The following is a 21,626-nucleotide window of genomic DNA, read 5'->3' on the forward strand; positions in this document are numbered from 1 at the left end:
TTCCTGTATGTGCCTTGACTGGGCAAGGTTTTGAACTGGCGACATTGGCATTCCAGGTTGACGCTTTATCCACTGCACCACCACAGGTCAGGTTATTCTGTATTTTGTTCAAACTCATGATAAATAAGAGCAGAAGTTCCTTGAGGATGAGGCTAAACATTTATGTTTAAATCTCCCCTTGTGACCTCCCATTGATTGAATGATTACCTACCCACATCCAAGCATGCATTGTTTGAAGTTAAATTATACTTCTTTGTTTTAAAATAGAAATGCTGATTTATTAAAATGAATTATTTGCCTTTGATTTGTTGACACCATTACTAATAATAACTTACAGGGAGAAGTGTTTGGTGTTTCTCGCAGTTCCCCAAGGATTACCAGCTCCTCCTGGGTTTATTTTCTCCAGTAATACCATCACCGCTGGTGTCTTTGTCTTTGTCTTTTTTTTTCTTTTTTTTTAACTTGGAGCTTCAGGGTCATTTTCGACCATTCAGTTCTTCCTTTTGTTCAATTGGACTTTAGGGTTTGTCCGTTCCCTTTCTGAAACAATTCACCATTTTCTACCTCTTATTTCTCCTGAGCTCCTGACATAATCATTTAATAAGTGTCCCTGTGTCCACCCTATCTCCAGTCCTAGTTTATTGTAAACATTGTCACTAAGCAAGCTTTTGGAAACACACAACTGCTCAAGTACTGTGTAACCCTTCAGTGGCAACCCACCTGTGACACAGACCCCAGTCTTCTGCCATCCCAGGTGCAGCCTATGCGCCTTCAGGCTCGCCTGCTGGGATCTCTTACTTCATACTTTGTGATTTTTTTGCTGCTGTTCTGAATGGAAAGGTTTTTCTCTCTCTGTCTTCCTGAACTCCACATTGACTTAGTGAATGCTGAATTATTTTCCAAGGTCCACTCCCAAAGGCATCTTCTTTGTGTGTCTATTTCTGTCATCTGCTGCTATTCCAAATGTTCTCACTATACTGATTCTTCATTCTTCAGATGTCCATGTCCCTTCTCCTCACTGCTCTCGCCTCTGGGTCCTCAGGCCATAATGGTACTTAATAACTGGTTGAGGGGACGGATGGAAAATCAAGTCAGGGTCTCATTTCAACCCTTCTCATGATGGATAAAGGCCCCTGAGCCTCTTTGCCTATAAAAAAGGGAGAAATTCAAGTATGGCTGTATCAGATCAATTCATGATATATTGAGTGCTCTATCACAAATATTCTTCATTTACATCATGAGGTTTCCAGTTGAAGAACGTGAACATTACTTGAGCTTTAGAAAGGAGGCATCCTTGTTATTTTCCTCGAGGCATGCTTGGTTTAAACAATTCCAGAGGATCTTTATTTTACCTGTAGCCAGTTTTCTGGGTGTCCCAGAAGACTTGCTCCCATAATCGAGGGGTCACCCATGCTGTTACCCAGGGACAATGAACAGGTGAAGCTGCAAGGAATACTTGTTAATAGAACCTGGCTTCATTCAGGACCATGAAAATCAAACTGTCCCGGGCTTTGAGAGGCCATGGCTACCAAGTTTTTCTTTATTTAAAAAACCTTTGATTCTGAAATTTCCCATAATTTCTAAAGGCTCTGGACTCTTCATTGGGTTGCAAGAATGTATTCAGAGTTCTTCAGAGCAATCTTGCTTTCATATTCCCAAGATTTGAGGGAACTGTGCTTCTGTTCGATGGGAAGGCCAGTAGGTAGATGTTACCTCCTGGAAAGGTCCAGTCAGCAGTGGTATGTTAATTTGCCAGTTCAGTCATAAGAAAATATCACAAATTGGACAGCTGAAAGAACACTGCGTGATTGTCTTCCCATTCTGGAGGCCAAGCTGTCAGCAGAGTTGGTTCCCTCTGAGGATGTGAGGGAACTGGTCCATGCTGCTCTCCTGGCCTCTGGTGCTTTACTGCCAATCTTTGGAGTTTTTGGCTTATAGATGCATCACTCTGATCTCTACCTTCATCTGCACATGACTTCTCCTTGTATCTGTCTCTGGGTTTAAATTTCCCCTTTATATAATATATGGACACCAGTCATTAAAGTAGGTCCTGTCATAGTGATTTCATTATAACAGCGTTACCTCTTCATTATAACAAGGTTTCCAAATAAGGTCATATTCTGAGGTACTAGGGTTTAGGACTTCAACATCTATTTTAGAGCCCCAATTCAATCCCTAACAAGGGAATGTGCTGGTGTGCATGCTGGCTGCGGCCCTGGAGCAAGGTCTCACAGGCTCCTGGGGACTTGTCTCAGGGTTCAGCCCCTTGGAAATCCAGGAGCCCTTAGCAAGAAGGTTTCAGGGAGGTTGGGGACATGTGTGTGGCAAACGCTATTGCCAATTGAAAAGGAAGTATTTTAATATATTTTCCAGAGAATTATTATCCCTTGGTAGAGAGATTGACTTACTCTGCAGTATATTTTAGGAGTGCAGAGAGGCCCATTGTCTTATAAAATTTTCCATTTGTTGGTTGACACCTGAATTTATACTTTCAATAACTCATTATGTTAACTTAAAATGTTTCAGCACTGTTAACATGTGATTGCCTCTTTTTTTTCCTTAAATTTTTATTTTTAATTTGTTGAGTTGACATGTTTTCAAGTATCTCACTCAATATAACACCCTCTACCTACCCCATAATGCCCCCCCATACCCCATACAAAGTCTCTTCCCACCCCCGTTTCACCCCTTTGCCCCATTCCCCCTGCCTCTATCCCCTCTTTCCCTCTGGGGATTGCTACCCTGCTTTCTGTATCTATGTGTTATGTATATATAATTTGGCTACTCCCTTCACCTTCTTTAATCCCTTCCCCTCTTCCCTCTGACAGCTGTCCATCTGATCCCTGTGACCCTGCCTCTGTTTCTGTTTTGACCCTCAGTTTATTGTGTTCAGTAGATTCCACATAGAAGTAGACCATATAGTATTTTTTCTTTTTCTACCTGGCTTATTTTACCTAGCATAAAAATATTCTCCAGGTTCATCTATGCTGTTGCAAAAGGTGAGATTTTCTTTTTGTTTATGGCCACATAATATTCCATTGTGTATATGTACCACAGCTTTTTTATCCACTCATCCGCTGACAGACAATTAGGCTGTTTCCAGATCTTGGCTATTGTAAACAATGCTGCAATAAACATGGGGGTGCATTTCTTCTTTTGAATAAGTGATTTGGTGTTCTTAGGATATATTTCTAAAAGAGGGATAGCTGGGCCATAAGGCAGCACCATTTTTAATTTCTTGAGGAAATGCTATACTGTTCTCCACAGTGGCTGCACCAGTCTGCATTCCCACCAGCAGTGCAGGAGGGTTCCCTTTTCTCCATACCTTAGTCAGCACTTGTTGTTTGTTGATTTGTTAATGAGCACCATTCTGGAAGGTTGAGATGATATCTCATTGTGGTTTTAATTTGCATTTCTCTAATGATTAGTGACATTGAGCATTTTTTATATGCCTATTGACTATCTGAAGGTCTATTGAGTTCCTTTGTCTGTTTTTAAATTAGATTGTTTACCTTCCTGGTGTTGAGTTCTAGAAGTTCTTTATAAATTTTGGTTATTAACCTCTTATCAGATGTATCAGCAAATATGTTCTCCCATTGAGTGAGTTGTCTTTTTATTTTGTTAATGGTGGTTTTTGCTGTGCAAAAGATTTTAGTTTAATGTGGTCATATTTGTTTATTTTGTCTTTTATTTCACTTGACTGAGGAGATATATCAGTAAAAATGTTTCCTTGAGAGATGTCTGAGGTTCTACTACTTATGTTGTCTTTTAGGGTTTTTATGGTTTTGCAACTTCCATTTATGTCTTTTATCCATTTTGAGTTTATTTTTGTAAATGGTGTAAGTTGGTGGTATAATTTCATTTTTTTGCATGTACTTGTCCAATTTCCCTAAACTGTTTATTAAAGAGACTGTCTTTACTCTATTGTATGCTCTCATCTCCTTTGTCAAATATCAATTGACCATAAAGGTGTGAGTTTATTTCTGGGTTCTCTGTTCTGTTCCATTGATCTGTATGCCTGTTCTTATGTCAGTACCAGGCTGTTTTGATTACAGTGGCTTTATAGTATAACTTAATATCAGGAAGTGTGATGCTTCCCACTTGGTTCTTCATTTTTCAGAGTGCTGAAGTTATTTGGGATCTTTTTTGGTTCCATAAAAAATTTTGGAATATTAGTTCTAGATCTGTGAAGTATGCCATTGGTATTTTAATTGAATTAATAAATTGTAATTGCATTGAATTTTATAGATTGCTTTGGGTAGTGAGACATTACAATAATGTATATACTTCCACTTGTTTGTATCTTTCTCGATTTTTTTTCAACATCTTATAATTTACTGAGTACAAGTCTTTTATTTCCTTGGTTAAATTTACTCCTAGGTACTTTATTTTTTTTTTATTGTTGCAATAGTGAATAAGATTGTTTCTTTAATTTCTCTTTCTGATAGTTCATTATTGGTGTATAAAAATGCCATTAATTTCTGAATATTAATTTTATATCCTGCCACCTTGCCAAATTAATTTATCAGCCCTAGTAGTTTTTTGGCAGACACTTTAGGGTTTTTGATTTACAGTATCATGTTGTCCACCAGTAACGACAGTTTTACTTCTTCTTTTTCAATTTGGAAGACTTTTATTTCTTTATCTTCTCTGATAGCTGTCGTTAAGACTTCCAGTATCATGTTGAATAAGAGTGGTGAATGGGGGCACCCCTGCCTTGTTCCTGATCTTAAGGGGATTGCTTTTAACCTTTGCCCATTGAGTATAATATTGGCTGTCAGTTTGTCATAGATGGCCTTTATTTTGTTGAGTATGTTCCCTGTCTTCTCAATTTGCTAAGAGTTTTGATCATAAATTGGTGCTGGATTTTTTTTAAACATTTTGTTTATTGATTTTTAGAGAGAGGGGGGAGAGAGAGAGAGAGAGAGAGAGAGAGAGAGAGGGAGAGAGAGAAAAGGGGGAGGAGCAGGAAGCATCAACTCCCATATGTGCCTTGACCAGGCAAGCCCAAGGTTTCGAACTGGCAACCTCAGCATTCCAGGTCAACGCTTTATCCCACTGCACCACCACAGGTCAGGCTGGTGCTGGACTTTATCAAATGCTTTTTCTGCATCTATTGATATGATCATGTGATTTTTATTTTTCATTTTTTTATGTGATAAATCACATTAAATGATTTGCGAATATTGTCCCAGCCTTGTCTCCCTGGAATAAATCCCACTTGATCATGGTGTATATTCTTTTTAATGTATTGCTGGATTCAGTTTGCTAATATTTCGTTGAGAATTTTAGTATCTATGTTCATCAGGAATACTGCCGCATAGTTCTCTTACTTTGTAGTTAGTGTCTTTACCTGGTTTTAGAATTAAGATAATGCATGCCTTGTAAAATGAGCATGGAAGTCTTCCCTCCTCTTGAATTTTTTTGTAGTAAGTTGAAACAGATAGATGTTAATTTTTGTTTGAATGTTTGGTAAAATTCACCTGTGAAGCCATCTGTTCCAAGACTTGTTTTTTGGGAGTTTTTGATTACTGTTTCAATTTCATTTGTTGTAATCGGTCTACTCATGTTTTCTGATTCTTTCAGATTCAGTTTTGGAAGATTGTATGTTTCTAGAATTTACCCATTTCACGCAGGTTGTCCAATTGTTTGGCATATAGATCTTCATTGTATTTTTTTAATAATTCTTCACATTTCTTTGATGTCAGTTGTTACTTCTCATCTTTCATTTTGAATTTTATTTGGGTCCTCTCTCTTTTTTACTTGATGGGTCTGGTTAAGGGTTTGTCAATCTTGTTTACCTTTTCAAAGAACCAGCTCTTGGTTTCATTGATTTTTTGTATTTTTTAATTTTAGCCTCTATATCATTTACTTTTGCTCTGATCTTTATTATTTCCTTCCTTCTACTTCCTCTGGGGTTTATTTGTTGTTCTCTTTCTAGTTCTTTTAAATACAGGGTTAGATTGTTTATTTGAGCTCTTGCTTTTTATGGTATGCCTATAATGCTATGAGCTTCCCTCTCAGGACTGCTTTTGCTGTGTCCCATAGATTTAGGGTTGTTGTATGTTCATTTTCATTTGTTTCAAGAACATTTTTGATTTCTTCCTTGAACTCATTGTTAACCAACTTTTCATTTAATAACATGCTATTTAACCTCTAAGTATTTGGATGTTTTTCAGTTGTTTTGTTTTATCATAGTTGAGGTCTAGTCTCATGCCATTGTGATTAGAGAACATGCTTGATATGATTTCAATCTTCTTAAATTTACTGAGACTTATTTTGTTTCCTAACATGTGATCTATTCTAGAAAATGTATCATGAGCACTTGAAAAAAATGTGTATTCTGCTGCTTGGAGTGAAATGTTCTATGTCCTCTTTCATTATGTTAACATGGTATGTGACATAGTAAGCACTAATGAAATGTTAATTGAATTACCACAGTCAAACATTACTTCCATATAGGCAGATAATTGTTTTTTCAAGGATATCTGAGTTTTTCAGTTCCACGGATTATGAAATTTTAAGATCTACAATAATTAGGAAATTTATAAACACACAATGGAAGGGAAAAGTTACAGTTAGTGCTGGAATTCAGATAATTTAACAACCAGTTCTCTGCCCTAATGACCATTTTAAATATAAAAATATATATACCAAAAGGTGGTTTATTATTTTATGCATTTAATACTTAAATAAGAACAATAAAAGAGGTACATAAAACTAGATTATAAGACTTTTAAAATATTAAATGATACCTGACAAAAAACAATAAAAATGTTATTTAAGATACTCCCACATTGCTTCTTGATTGGCATCCTCACTTGCAATTTTTTTCAACTGTGGATGGAATAAAAATTACTCCAGGTGCTTAGAATACACTTTTGTGCAGATGAATATTAAAAAAGTGTAAGGAATGTAAATTTATGATTTCCACATTGGGTGGCTGCCCAGGCACCCACCTTAATGAGAACTCTGATTACAAATGCCATTTTAATAACTGGTTTACTGAACTCAACAAAAAATTAAGTATCAGTTCTGCCGAACCAGTGCAAACCAGCTGAATCCCACCAAAGTTCACATCCCTTATTTTAACGCTCACAGAATGAGTGGGGTAAAGATAGGTCTACAGCAGGTAACAATTGACTGAGTGAAGGCTCTCAGACAAGACTCTTCAAGAAGACTGACTCTCTGTATTTCAGGATAGAAATGCAGCAGTATTAAACCTTAGTTCTTTCCTGCTGGTGCTTTCGTGAATTACCTGCTTGAAGGTCTAACTGTAGTCAACTGTCCCAATTTTCTCATTTAAAATTTTCAACTAAGTGATCCACAGAAGCACACTCTAGTCAAACATTGGAGACAGACTAGATGTCAGAACCTGGATGATAAATTTGGCTTCTTTTGCCCCGCTGAGTTGATGAATGGAAACTGCTGATAAATCTCTACAAATGAGAACTTTCTGGAAGGTGGCACAGTGATGAAAGACAGTCATTTTTTTGTTATTGTTTTGTTCGTGCTTTTCTCTTTTCTTTCTTTCTTTCTTTCTTTCTTTTTTTTTTTTTTTTTGCTTGGTGATTCCAGGCTGTACTGTTTGACTATACTTTTGGCTTGGCTTGCTTTTTATGTATCCATTTCTGTGCTGCTACTGGTCAATTTCTTTTGGGGAGTGCTGATTTCTAAAAAAAAAAGAAAAGAAAATGTTCCAGATGGGAATTTTGGGGTTAAGAAACTGTAACTCAGTGCTAGCTTTAATATTTTTGGCTCACTTGCTGCTTACCCTTGCATGGTGCTTTTAAAAAAGAGTCTTTCACACGTACATTTTTAATGAGTATTTGGCCATAATGATTTTTTAAAAAGTCTGTATCTGCTGTGCTGACTGCAGAATAATTAAAACACTGGTTAACTTCATTAGTACTGTTTATTAATAGAATTTTTATATAATCAGTTCTTACTTTCACCAGGAATCTCCATTTTTCTTGCTTTATGAATATCTGAATGCAAGTGTAGAGATTGCTTTATTTCTCTTCCTCAACAGAGCTGGTTTTCCCTCCCTGGTCCTCCCATTTCTGTGGTATTTTAGAGTGCTAAGCTGCCTCTTATGCTTTCTTATTACCAGCCCTTACGTTCATTAATAATTCAGGCTCCAGCTGTGTAAATTGGTAGCTTTAATTAGCTATTAGTGTTTTCCAGAAAAGATAGTTTCTTTTATGAGTGTTATTTCATGGAACAAACTACTTAAGGAATAATAATTTTATCTGAACTATGAAATAATTTTATCTGAACTATGTTTTAGGCTCAAAATGTATTCTTCATGGCATTCCAATTTTATTTTAGGTTTGAAAGCTTATTTATAAAATATCATTTTTGTATATTAGCATATCTCTGTGCTTTAAATGTTTATTGTATTTTTCATTTGGCTTTTTCGTTGCTCTTTCCCAGCATCCTGTTTCCATTACCATATTAAATCACAAAGAGGTTGGTTTTATATTCTCTTATGGAATGCAAATTTGTGAGTCATATGAAGAGCTGCTTGTTTTTTTGTCTAATATTTCATAAGCTTTCGTACTTAGTCTAAACACAATTAAATATCTTTTAAAAACTTGAAGTAATTATTTTCAGCCATCATACCTTGATATTAGTTGACTCTAAGTGTATTGGCCATTCAATAAGGCAGAACTTGCCCCAAGACCAAACTCAACCATGCCTCTCTGTGGGGCACATTGGAGCTGCTTTGACAAGCTTGTGCTCATATTGATCTCCTCCTGATCACAAGGTATGGCTATCCAATTATCATAAAAGCTGTCATAAAAATGTTTTAAGGCCCTGGCCTGCTAGCTCAGCGATAGAGCGTCAGCCTGGCGTGTGGAAGCCCCAGGTTCGATTCCCAGCCAGGGCACACAGGAGAAGTGCCCATCTGCTTCTCCACCCTTCCCCCTCTACTTTCTTTCTATCTCTCTCTTCCCCCCCCCCCCCCCGCAGCCAAGGCTCCACTGGAACAAAAGTTGGCCTGGGCACTAAGGATGGCTCCATGGACTCTGTCTCATGCACTAGAATGACTCTGGTTGCAACAGAGCAATGCCCCAGATGGGCAGAGCATTGCCCCCTGGTGAGCATGCCTGGTGGATCTCGGTCAGGTGCATGTGGGAGTCTGTCTCTCTGCCCCTCTGCTTCTCACTTCAGAAAAACATACACAAAAAAGTTTTAAAATTAAATTAGTTTGAATGCTTCAGAATTCACAGGAAATGGAAAGAGCAAGGATGTTGCAAAATCTAATACTATGATTGATCAAGTCTTTGGGCTTTGAGCCACTGGGTTTTCCCAGTATTCCTCTCAGGTAGTCTTTCTAAAGGGATGGTGAGTTGATTTTATGAGGCAAAAGTTTAGCTATTAAGTATAGTACAAAAGAAAACCTTTAGAACTGGAGAAATTTAAAAAACTGTGTTTTGAGTTTAATTTACTTGGGTGAATTAACTCTTTATTTCATCTGAATAAGTGCCTCTAGATAAAATTTATAAAAAAAAAACCCAAACCATTGAACAGATATATTTCTACTTACTTCTAGAAAGACAGTATGTAAGTTAGTTTGGGAAAATATTTCAACTCAGGCAAATTCTTATACATCTAGAAGTTTACTTACATTTATTTTTGATGAACTATTATGTTCAGGCTGAAGACATCTTGGAAGGAGTGTTTGAGCTCCTCAGTATTTATAGCTAGTTTATCAAATACTCTCTCTTCTATTTCAGCTTCACAATATGCAGAAATCTGTACCTTACCAGTTCGGAGCTTCTTTTGCTGCTATTTCAATTGTTTATAATAAAAGGTTTTCCACTAGGCAAGTAGTTTCACTGATTGGTTAGTTGTCTAATTTCAAATTAGGTGTGACTATGTGTGTCTGGCTTACCACTGTGATGTTGTCCGTGGTTTAAATAACTTCAGAAGGGCCTGTGCTACATAGTGGTTTACCAAGTTCCCATGAGCTCATTAAGCACACCACGCAAGGAGTTGTCCATTTATCTGACTTCATTTCTGCCCCAGCTATACAGAGATTTCAAGACTCCTGGGGTCAAGGTTTGGTTTTTGGTAATCTGCTGATTGCCATTGTAATTATAATTTCACAAATGATAAACAGAGGATTAGGTCTCAGGGTTTGAAGTCCATTTTTCCCCCATGAAAAAAATGAACTTATTTCTGTGAAAAAGGTGACATTACCTTTCGCACTGATTTTAGCTTCTGGGATAAATGAAAATGGAAGGAGCTCTGTTTCCTCATTATGCGATAGCACCCCCTGTTCACACACCATAGCCATATTACATCTTCCATTCCCTTTGCCGCTTTGCCTTGTTAAGGTTCCTGTGAAATGATTTTAAGAGCTGATTGCATTTCAGAGCTTGTTTTAAATGAAAATATGAGCCCACAGGGGAACTTGTGTTATGTCAGTGGTGCTTTAGAAGAGGGGATGGGAAGCAAAGACACAGAGAGGGAAAGCAGGTAAAAACACGCTTTCACCTTTAGATGTGCTCCAAAAAAGCCATACAAATTGATGGAGACTTGTTTTACTGGGACTCTCAATGGCAACTCCCAGACTGTAGTTTTGCATTTTCACTTGCAATCAGAATTCTTTCAGTTGTAAGTGACAGAAAACCAACCCAAACTGGCTTGGGTTGTTTAAAAGAGGGAATTTATTGGCACACATGAATGAGATGTAATAAAAACCTCGTGTGTGCCTTGATTTGTGGCTTTAGCTACATTACCAGGAACTAGTTCCTCTTATTGATATCTTGGATCTGCTTCTCAGTGTTGGCTCTATCTTGGGACCTCAAATACATAGTTAAGAGGTGCCTGTCAGCAACTCAGAGGTTTAAATCTAGGGTAAAACAGCAAGGGTCTTTGTCCAAGTATTCCCAGGAAATGTCTTCAGAGTCACTAGGACTTGACTGGATTAGGTGACCTGCCAACCTTACCCTAATCACTGTAGCCAGAGAAGGTCTGACTCTGACTAAAGGATGTTCACCCACACAACTGAGGAAGGAGCCAACCTAGATCATATTATTTGAGACAGGGAGGTGATAGATCCCCTCCAAAAAGCGAGGCAATTCTCAGAAGTGGGAAAGCAGTTTGGGGAGGCAAAGGGAAAATGCCCAGTATATACACCCTATGAATCCTTTCTTAGACTGGACTCAATATAAAGGCATTAAGCTACATTACATTTTCATTCTTAGTCTTCATATAACTTCAAAGCCTAGATACCACCTGAAGTATCATTTAGTAAAAGAATCATCTGTCAGTTGTTTTCCTATTGGGCCTCCAAACAGCGAGAATTAATATTAAACACAACTTGAAACTTTTCCTTATCTAATACTAAGTAAGAAAGTAAATATTTCTAAATACTCAAATATTTGATATGAAACATACTGATAGAATTTGAAGATGCTTTTAAAGTTTATTTAAAACAGTGGTGTGTGATCTGATAAAAGTAGTCAACCCTCTAGAAAAAACCACAGGATGCACAGTCACAAAATATGACATGTAATTTGGGGATGTAGTAATTCAAGCTGGAAACCTATGAAGTCCGCCTACGTACCCAGAGCTTGAGTATCTTTTATGATACCCCAGTAAGAAGTTGTCCATTTTAGACTTGGAATCTCCAGGGCATGGCCCGACTTTGGCCTTAGGAACCCTGAGCAAGATGGCCGCCTCCCTTTGCTGGTCACCGTGGAGCTTCCACAAGGCTTCACTTCTCGTCCTGCCCTTCGTATCTTGGCTTTTGCTTCTTTTTCCTTTGTCTTCGAATACGGTTCTTTCCCTGAGTCTGTTTCTTTTGACTCTATGTGTTTTCCTTTTCTTCTCTCTTGGACAATTTGGTTATGGCTTTCTGATTGTGACTCTGCTAAGGTGCTGCCTCCAGATGTACTTCCAGCGGAGGAGTGACTCAAGGTGCTACACCCCACAGAGTTTCCTTGACGTTCCTCACTCCCCTGTGATTGGACATCTGCTGACAGAGAATTCATGGCCACAAGGGGGCGCTGACACCCTCTTTAGGCTGCTCCTAATTCCTACTTATATTGAACTCACATCTGTCCGTGTGGCTTCTGCCTTTTTGTGATAGTCTTGCTTCTCGGGGCCACATGCAGTACACACTAGGCTACAAGCCAATGTAGAATAGAAACACATTTACTTGGTCAGTGTTCTCCTGGCAGCTTCACCTCCAGAACTGAGCAGGGGCCCGCCCAAATCACACCTGAGAGTTCTCCGATCTGGTCTTCTTTCTGATGGAAATACTAAAGCCTGTGGTACAAGAGGAACATTAATCTTTCCAGCTGCTGCATCTGCGATTTCCCTTTCTGTCTGTTCAAACCAATGCTTCTGGAATGGGAGCTCAGTTTTGAAGGTGGTCTCCTCATTCTTAGGAATCTACCTGCAACTCATACTGGTGGGTGTTGGAAACTGGTGCTATAATCTTATGGGCTGAGTGCTTCACCTCTGCTTGATATGAGAGGTTTCATTTTCACTTTAAAGGGTGGATCAAATAGACCCTACCAGCATGCATTCTTCTCTCTTTTAAGCCCTGATTTGTCCTGCTTTCCGCAGATAAGTGATGGGCTGTGGGTACAGCAAGCACCACTCAAGCCTTTTGCTCTTTGATTCCTAGAAAGACCATCTTTGTGCCAATGGCGTGAGGGTTTTGGAGTCTCTAAAATGTGCTTCACAGTCACACTGGCAAGGTAGCCACTGGCAGTAGCTTTTCAAGTGGTCCCCTAAAAAAGGCAGGGCTGAGAACTCGGGGGCACCTGATGCTGAGCATGACCAGGACATCCCTTTCTGTCTGTGGTGCACACAGGATTTCAGCTTTGGGACTGTAACTAACCCAATAGGACTCCTTTGAGCACATAAACAGGATTGACATAGTGCAAACATAGCAGCCCAGAGGCTTGTTATGCCTTTTACACAAGTCACCACTTCTAAAATCACCACCAGGTGCTAGCTTCACAGAGGAAGAGGTGTCCACTAGGACGCACGCAGCTCATGGGGCATGAGGAGTGAAGCCAGATGCAGTGAGCTCACAGCCAACACCATAAGAAATAAGGGAAGAGGAAAAGAAATACCTCCAGGAGAAATTCTAAGGCAGGAGTGACACATTGTATAAGTAACCAGGTGTTGCAGAAATACAGAAAATGCCAATCCTGAACAGCTCAGTGGGAAAAAGCCATACAACACTGACTTGACTTTGCAGTAACCTTTCTTGGATAGATACAGCTTACATAAATGTGGTGAGAGTTTTAGTTTTAGGTCAGTGCCAGGTAGTAACGTTTTCTTAGCTCCTACATATTCTCTGATTTCACCTCAAATAAAAATAACACAAATGCTAGAAGAAATCCTATCAGGGGGAGTCTGGCTTGGATGGGGCAGCCTCAAAGGTGGCCAAGCAGGTGATTGCCTGGGAATGTGGAGAAACTCTTAGTTCTTCTGCTCTTAGCAGCTGGGCTGGATCACCCCAGCCCAGTTCTCAAGTCTGCCCTGAGACTTAGGCTTCAAGTTGTTTGTCTTCACATGCTCATTCTTTTCTGCTTTATTCCTTTCCTTTAATCTTTTCTTCTGTCATTGCAAATAGTTACTAAGCACCCAATAGGTGTATGGAATTGTGTTTGGTATTAGGGATTCCAGGGAGAGAATGCAGATAGACAGAAGTAGGCCCTGCCTTCAGGGAGCTTGCAACTGAGAGAGGAGGAGACAGAATCAAATGATCATATAATACACGTACAATTATTTATTTTATTTAAACATTTTTTATTTTTTATTTTTATTTTTTTAGGTTAGAGAAGGGAAGATAGTGAGACAGACTCCCACATGCGCCCTGACTGGGATCCACTCGGCAACCCTTGTCTTGGGCCAATGCTTGAGTAACTGAGCTATTTTTAGCACCTGAAGCTGATACACTACAAAGGAGCTATCCTCAGTGCTCAGGGCCATGCTTGAACCAATGGAGCCACTGGCTATGGGAGGAGAAGAGGTAGAGAAGGGGGAGAGGGAAGGGACTAGAACTAGATGGTCACTTCTCCTGTGTGCACTGACTGGAAATCGAACCTGGAATGTTTATATGCTAGGCTGATGCTCTATCCACTGAACCACTGGCCAGGGCCAATACATGTATAATTATAAACTTTGATAAGTGCCATAAAAAGAAAGTACAGGATGCTCTGTGAGTGTCTAATAAGAGGTTCTGTCTTAGTTTGGCAGCTTAAGAAGAGCTTCTCTCAGAATTCAGCATTTGAACTGAGGTTTGAAGGTTGGATGGGAGTTTCCAGTTGGTTGGGAGTGGGGATAAATACTCTGGGTGGATTCTATGTGCCAGTTAAGATTTTAGGAAGAGAAGAAGCATAAAGTGTTTGAAGACTAAAAATAATACTGTGTTTTACAAATAATATTATAAGGGATTGGTACACACAGAAGAAAGGAGAACAATTTGACACGAGTTGGGAGAGATGAATAGGAAGTCAATCCATGCAGGGTCATGGTAAGGTTTTGTTCTCTGTCTTGTTAACAATGAGAAGCTACTAGTATATTCTGAGAACTGGGAAAGGGGAAGTAGAGTGGGTATGTCATCAGGTTTACATTCCAAAAACAATGTTCTGGCGCAATACGCAGAAGTCAAAGAAGCTGGGTGAGGGTATGGTTGACGTAGGCAGTGGTGTTGAGAAGCTGCTGCCCCTGTCCAGGGGAGGTGATGGTAGCCCAGATTAGAGTGGTAGCAGCAGGCACAGAGGAAATTAGATAGATCTTACAAGTATTTAGAAGCTAAAATGGGCAGATCTTGGAGACTAGCTGGGTCTGATAGTGTGTGTGTGTGTGTATGTCTGGAGATAATGAAAAGGTATAGAATGGTTTCTACATGCTTGGCTGACATAACTAGATGAGTGTTGGTACTACTCACTGAGAGAGAAAACACAGGATAGGAACAGCTATTTTGGGGAGAGAAAATCATGAATTGCTTCTTGGATATGTTGACTATGAGAGATGTTTGCATTTCCTCCTCCTCCTTTAGATGGAATTTAAAATTAATTCACAGCACAGTTAAGCATCTTTGACTCAGTCACAGTGTTCGAATTCTGTTGAATTTGCATCCAGAATGTTCAGCTTTTTCAGATCAGAGAGATGAGATTCCAGGGCTTTGGGGTCAACCAGATCTGGTACACAAGCCAGTCTATGACACAAACAATTTATATTTTTAAACCTTGGTTTTGTCTCCTATAAAGTGCAAAACTCATTGAGATAAAATATGTATTAATTTCTATGGCAGCGTGCCTCATCTATGAGGCAGAACAATTTGTATGCTTGGCTTAGGAGAAATTTTGGGGTCTTTTAAAAAACTCACTGTGGTCTGGGATGCTAAGGAGAAATATGCCTGTGGACTGTTTTCCATTCTCTTCTTCATTCTGCAGAAATATATGACTTTATGCTGCCGGGAATGTTCCAGACTAGGATGGAGTTGAGTCTGTCAACCTGCTCCTTTAGCACTGTCTCCAAGACAGACCAAAATGTAGTCCCCGTAGGGCCTTTCTCTGTCTTATTTTGCTTCAGTTTATCTTCCTTTCTCCCAAAACTACATCACAAAATGGTATACTTTGGTTCTCCCATTCACTTACCTTCATTTTTATTTATTTTTTGTCAATTCCAATGTTTGTCCTTTCTAATTATTACTGATGGTGCCTGGATCACCTAGCACAAAGACTCAACAAGCCTCAGTTTCCTTCTCAGAAGAAGCCTGATCTCTTTTATTTATAATGACTTTTTCTAAGACCTCAGCTGTTCACATGTGATCAACAGTGCTTCCTTAAGTCACCTAGGGAAGCAGAACTTTTCTTTCACATTTGGTCTGACATTGGTGTGAGATGCCTCATAGATGGTCAATGATCTTGAACAAGGTGAGATTCTGCTTGAAGGCTGGTATCCCCTAGGCTTAAAGAGATGTCACTAAATTTCAAGACTTCCAGGGACACAAAGCTAGTTTGGGGGGATTTTAATGTATTTTTTTTTTAGAAGATGGTTTAGGTCATTCTGTATGCAGCATGGGCTCCATCCTAGCTTTTTTCTCTAGAAAATTTCTTTTAGTTTTCATGTAACTACTAACACTAAATGTTGACCTCACCTCTGTTCACTCAATAAATGCTGCTTATGCAACAGTAAAACCCTATTGACAAGTTTAGTTCTGTTCTTATGTATATTGTTAGTGCTGGGAAATTTGACATGGTGGTACCTTTCTTACTTTATCCTGTAAGAAGGTACTAAGTAATACATTTACATTTAAATAATTCTAACTGGATACCTTGCACACAGCATTTTTATGGTTTCTCAAGTATTAGATCATGGGACTTTGTTCTTTCTTCTTGATTTTGAAGATGAGGGGTCATTGGGGAAATATAAAACTATTGGCTAAAGATGAGTTGCTTGACACTGCTCTTGCCATTTTCCATTGGTGTTAGGAAATCTGTTATTCTGGTGCCCTGGCCAGTTTGTTCAGTGGTAGAGCATTGGCCCAGCATGTGGATATCCCAGGTTCATTCTCAGTCAGTGCACACAGGAGAAGTGCCCATCTGCTTATCCACCCTTCCCTCTCTCGTTTTTTTTCTCTCTTTCCCTCCTACAGCTATGGCTCTATTAGAGTGAATTGGCCCTGGGCACTGAGGATGGCTTCATAGTCTTGGCCTTAGGTGCTAAGAAGAGTTCAGTTGCTGAGCAATGGAGCAACACCCCAGATGGGCAAAGCATCATTCTCTAGTGATCTTGTGGAGTGGATCCCATTTGGGGCACATGCAGGTGTCTGTCTCTCTGCCTCCTCTCCTCTCACTGAATAAAAAAAAAAAAGAAAGAAAGAAAGAAAAAGAAAATATGTTATTCCATAGAAAATCTTAATATGATACCTGTCATTCGGTTTCAAAGCAAATAAGACATTTGCTTGTAGTTTTGCACTTCTTACTACAATTATTTCATAACCAGAAAGGTTTTCTGAAATCAGAGTTTAGCCGTTTTACTACTGTTTGATTTGGAGGGAGAAGACCTTGCTGTGTGTTTCTTCAAATCCGTCCCCAGTGGCTGGTCCTGGCACAGCACCCATATGCCAACATATTTCTGAGTGAGAGCTTACAAAAAAAAATGACTCCAAAAGTTTGCCTTTTATACCAATCCAAACACCAGGTTCTACTAAATGCAAATGTGATGCATATGATTAGAGTGATATCATTTTATTAAAACTCTTCTCATAACCTAGCTCTAAAAGGCCTTCTGTTTCTATTATAGCTAGGTTATTGATGCTAAATAGTTTAGCAAATTGGGTTGTTGAAGCGCATCTGCCATGCATTATTCATGAAGAACGTCTTTCACAAATCAGAGCTGTCTCTTGCCTAATCCTGGAGTCCCAGTAGCATAACTTCTTGGGGAGCATGCTTCCTTATGAGCCAAGAAACAAAGTCATAGGCACATCAATCAAGCCAACACTTGGTAACACTGTTGTCCTCAAAATGTAATGCATAACAGGGAAAAGGTTTAATTAATGTTTTACAGAAATGTATCTGTTTATAAAGAAATAATGTACTATAAAATTAAGCAATGTATAGTGAGTATACCTCCTAATGATGAGGCTGGCATTTTAAGTGATCAGTAAATCACCTAAATATTAAGACTTTCTTGAACAAGGATAATAAAAGGAGACATTTGGAAATGGTAGACACCAGTACAGAGAATTATTCACTAAATAAAACATTTTTATTGTGATCACAGTGCTAATCACATTGTAGAACAACCTGGTCAAGGAATGTTGAGAAATTGTTGCTGGATTTTTTTTTTTTAAATCTTTGATGTGAGTAACTCCTACATTAGAATGTAAGTCTTAAATATTTAAACTCTTGTATGCCTTCCTTCAGAGGACGGCCCTGCATTAGGCTCTTGAGGCTTAGAGATTATTGTATAACTGCTAAATCTGCTTCTTCCCACTGTTAAACCCTTCTTTGTTTGGATCGAGGTTTCTAGGCTTAGGACCTTTCTCTGCTCCCCTACCTCTGGGCGTCTTCCTGTCTCTGGGGGCAGAACTTTATTCTCCTGACTTGCTTGCTTTTCTCACAAAGAAGTGGGAGAGGGGGTGAGGAGGTCTATCCTACTTCTGGCATCTGAGGCAGGGTAGTCCTACATGGTCTCCCTGGCCCAGTACTTTGCCGGTGATACCTTACATAAGAAAGGGTGAAGACTGACCTATAAGGCTTGATGTTGCCCAGCTATCTCCTAGAACTATTTAATACTGCCTCTATGACAAGACTAGTTTGATCATAGAGGTCATACCAAGGAAACTGAACTGATGGATGAAGGAGGCTGCCCTGTCTCCTATGGGTTCTGGCTTTTCTTGTTTTCTGACATAATAGGATTTGGTTTTCCAAATGTTCTACGTAAAGCCTTTTAAGTAACATGCTCTCAAACAGCATGTATATTTCCCTCCCTCACTAGTTAAAAATTTAAGAAAGATTTAAAAGAGAGTTAACAAATGGTTATGTTAGGTAGTTATAATAAAATAAAGATCACACAAGAACTTGAATTCTTCAGTCTGTGTACTGCCTATGATTAACAATATTCTGTGAAATGAAAAAGGCTGGTCTGTGAAGTGTTAAGCCAATTAATAATACATTCAAAATGCTCTAGAAAACATCTATTTATATTTAAACATTCACTAGGTTAATATATATGAGATAGATCGTCTGTAGAGGGTTTCGCAAAGCAAAATTATAAATTTCAAGATGTTGTGCTTAATGGGTTGTGATGTCTGAGTCTCAGATCTCTACTGATGAAAATTTGGCAGGTTGGGAGGTGAGATGAGAGTTTAATGAACAAAATTTAATCAGAGATGGAAATGCCATTTTTCTTAAATACAGAGGAATCAATGGGCTGAAAAAGACACAGCGGTTTTCACAGTGGCATGGCGTCATTTCCTGGTGCCAAGGATGAAGGGGAGGAGGGCTGGCTGGGGGGTTTCAGGAACAACTGCAGTGGCTGAAGCTGCCTTGTCACCCCCTCCAGGTCCCTGATGTAGTTCCTGTCTGTGTTCAGATTGTTGTTCCAGGGCCCTGCGAGGAGGGGCTTATGATTGGTTTAAAGGCCACTGGATGTTTGCTTCTTTAATTTGATAGAACAGGAGAACAGGGTGTAATCAGGGGCTTTTCGATTGTGACCTTGAGTAATGAGGACATAACCACTGTTAGAAGATGGGGATTTACAGTTTTTAATGAACAAAAAAATTTGTCTTACAACCAGTTAATTTTCTGCACTAAATTCTTATCAAATCTCTCTTCTAGTATAAGTTAACAAAATTGGGATTTAGTTATGAGCTAAAGCCAGCTGCAAGGGGCAACTAGGCAGAGACAATAATTAATTAACCTCTGTCACTGTATACAATGGAGTCCTGGCTTGAAAGCAAGTGGGCAGGGTGAGGGTGCTCTGCTGCTCTTGAGGAGCTGTGAAGAACAACCTGGCTTCAACCCAATTCCTGCCCTTCCTTCTAGCATAAAAATAGTAGCCATCAGCTAGGCATCAGTAAGGGAGGAAGATGGAGAGGCAGAGAATAATGAACTCAGAACACTTATGAAGAGAAGATCCCCGAAGGGAATAAAACAGAGCATGAAATTGTAAAAACTATTGGTTAGTCAAGTAGGTAGAATCAGGGCCCTATTAACTGTGCATGTGTCTACTAGAAATAAATTCTGTATAGTAGAAACCTCAGCTGTCTTATTCACTTTCACAACCTCAGTCCCTGGCTTGTAGCAGACACTTCTTGGTTCCATACAACCACCTGCAAAGCCCTACTTAATCTGCCCCAGGACTCTGCTACTATCTCTCTATCCTCATTTCCTATTGTTTCTCCTCTTTCTTACTGAGTATCAGCCACATTTTACTTCATACTCCTTATACACCTTGAGCTTTCTCTCACTTTAAGGCCTTTGCATTTGCCATTATTTTAACCTGTAGCCTTCCTTCTGGATTTAAGAATCATTCCTTTCTCTCTTTAAAGTTTCTGATGAAATGTAACCTCATCAGTGAAACTTCCATGGCCCTCAATTTTTAAAATAGCTATTCCACTCCTGTGGACATCCCTGTTTGTCATCTCAGCTTTAGTTTTCTCTTGAGCATTTATTGCTATTGGCATAATCATACATATGTCTGGCTTTTTGATTGGTTTGCTTTTTCTTCACTAGAATATAAACGTAACAGGTGAAGGGTTTTCTGTTCTCTGCTGCTTTTCAGGACCAAGAACAGCTCCTGGTACAAAAAAGACACCCCACAAAGTTTGTTGAATTAATGATGGAATAAATGAATATCACATATTGTTCATAATATACCTATGTATATTAATAATGTATAAATTATAGCTCAATATTGTTTTTATTTTATTCACATGGGTAAATTAAAACAAATAATTTTACTGGAATTGATTCCACAAATGGACTTAACAAATTTGAATATTTATTTACATAAATATTGCAACATTGACAACTACTCTGAGAATGAAAAAAAATAGTGATACAATGAGACACAAAAGCAGAAGTTCAAAATCAAAATTTAGCTTCTGGCTTTGCTGCTATGGGATCAGAATCTATTAAAAAGCGTTACCTCTGTCTTCTAACAATGACTTTGAATGCAGTAGGGTTCACAGAAAACTTTCCTTGTTACTGTACTGGTTCTCATCTTCAAACCTTCGTGTGGAATACAGACATGCTATCTTAACTCTGTGGCAAAACAACTGCTTCTTAGGTTTCAGGTGCATGACTTTCTGCCATTACCTAGTGACATCACATTCAAATTGCAGAGGAAAATGATGCAAGAGTTAAAATTGCAAAAGAGATTTTAATCCAGAAGTGACTTTTCTGTGATATAAAATGTCCTAAAATATCCAGAAATTAAAGGTGAATAGCACTGCTATTTTTCATGCTCTTTAAAAAATTTCCCTTTAAAGCATGTAAGAAATTGCTTTCTATTGCTTAATTGTGAGAGAAGTTTTCCCTGTGTAATTCTTTCCAAGGGCACCCAGATTTAAGAAATTTAGTGGGACATTCTCCCATAAAATGATCTGCCTCCCAGTAAAACTGCTGGGAACAGTGGTGAGAAGCATCATCAGCCCTGGAGGGCAGGGTGATGGACCAGCAGAAGCCACATGGAGAGACAACAAGAGGCTTTAGCTCACAGCAGAGATTTTGAAATAAACTCCTTGGCATCTCATATGATATTTTGCTCTTAGTAGCATTATCTGAGCTAAAATAGTTTCTGATCTCCCCTAACCCCATCCCTAAAACTGACAAAGGACCATTGCAAGGAGGAAAAACTAATTTATTCTGACTGCTTGTCAAGCATCAACCTAACTAGCCTCATCTTTCTGCCCTAAAAGGTGCAAGATGCTAACCTTTGCTCCTATAGCATCTGCACTAAATAATAAAATGGCAAAGCTGTTTCTGTCAGGAGGAATATTCATTAGTACAGCACCATTAAGAACAGGAAGTACTTAAAAGCAATGATCTTTTCAAATCAGGGGTCAAGTGGTCAGATATATTGACCTTCATTTCTCTCCGATTAGCAAAAGATATATTTTTTTCTTTTTA

The 21,626-nt window shown here is 38.8% G+C and overlaps 1 pseudogene; it reads right to left on the bottom strand.

Moving 5' to 3' along the window:
• The window catches only part of LOC136377155 (ADP/ATP translocase 2-like), a 52,312-nt pseudogene extending 40,304 nt beyond the window's left edge, over positions 1-12,008 (bottom strand).
• Between the last annotated feature and the right edge of the window lie 9,618 nt (positions 12,009-21,626).

The sequence above is a fragment of the Saccopteryx leptura genome, chromosome 6 (assembly GCF_036850995.1).
Source record: "Saccopteryx leptura isolate mSacLep1 chromosome 6, mSacLep1_pri_phased_curated, whole genome shotgun sequence".
Classification (NCBI taxonomy): Eukaryota; Metazoa; Chordata; class Mammalia; order Chiroptera; family Emballonuridae; genus Saccopteryx; species Saccopteryx leptura.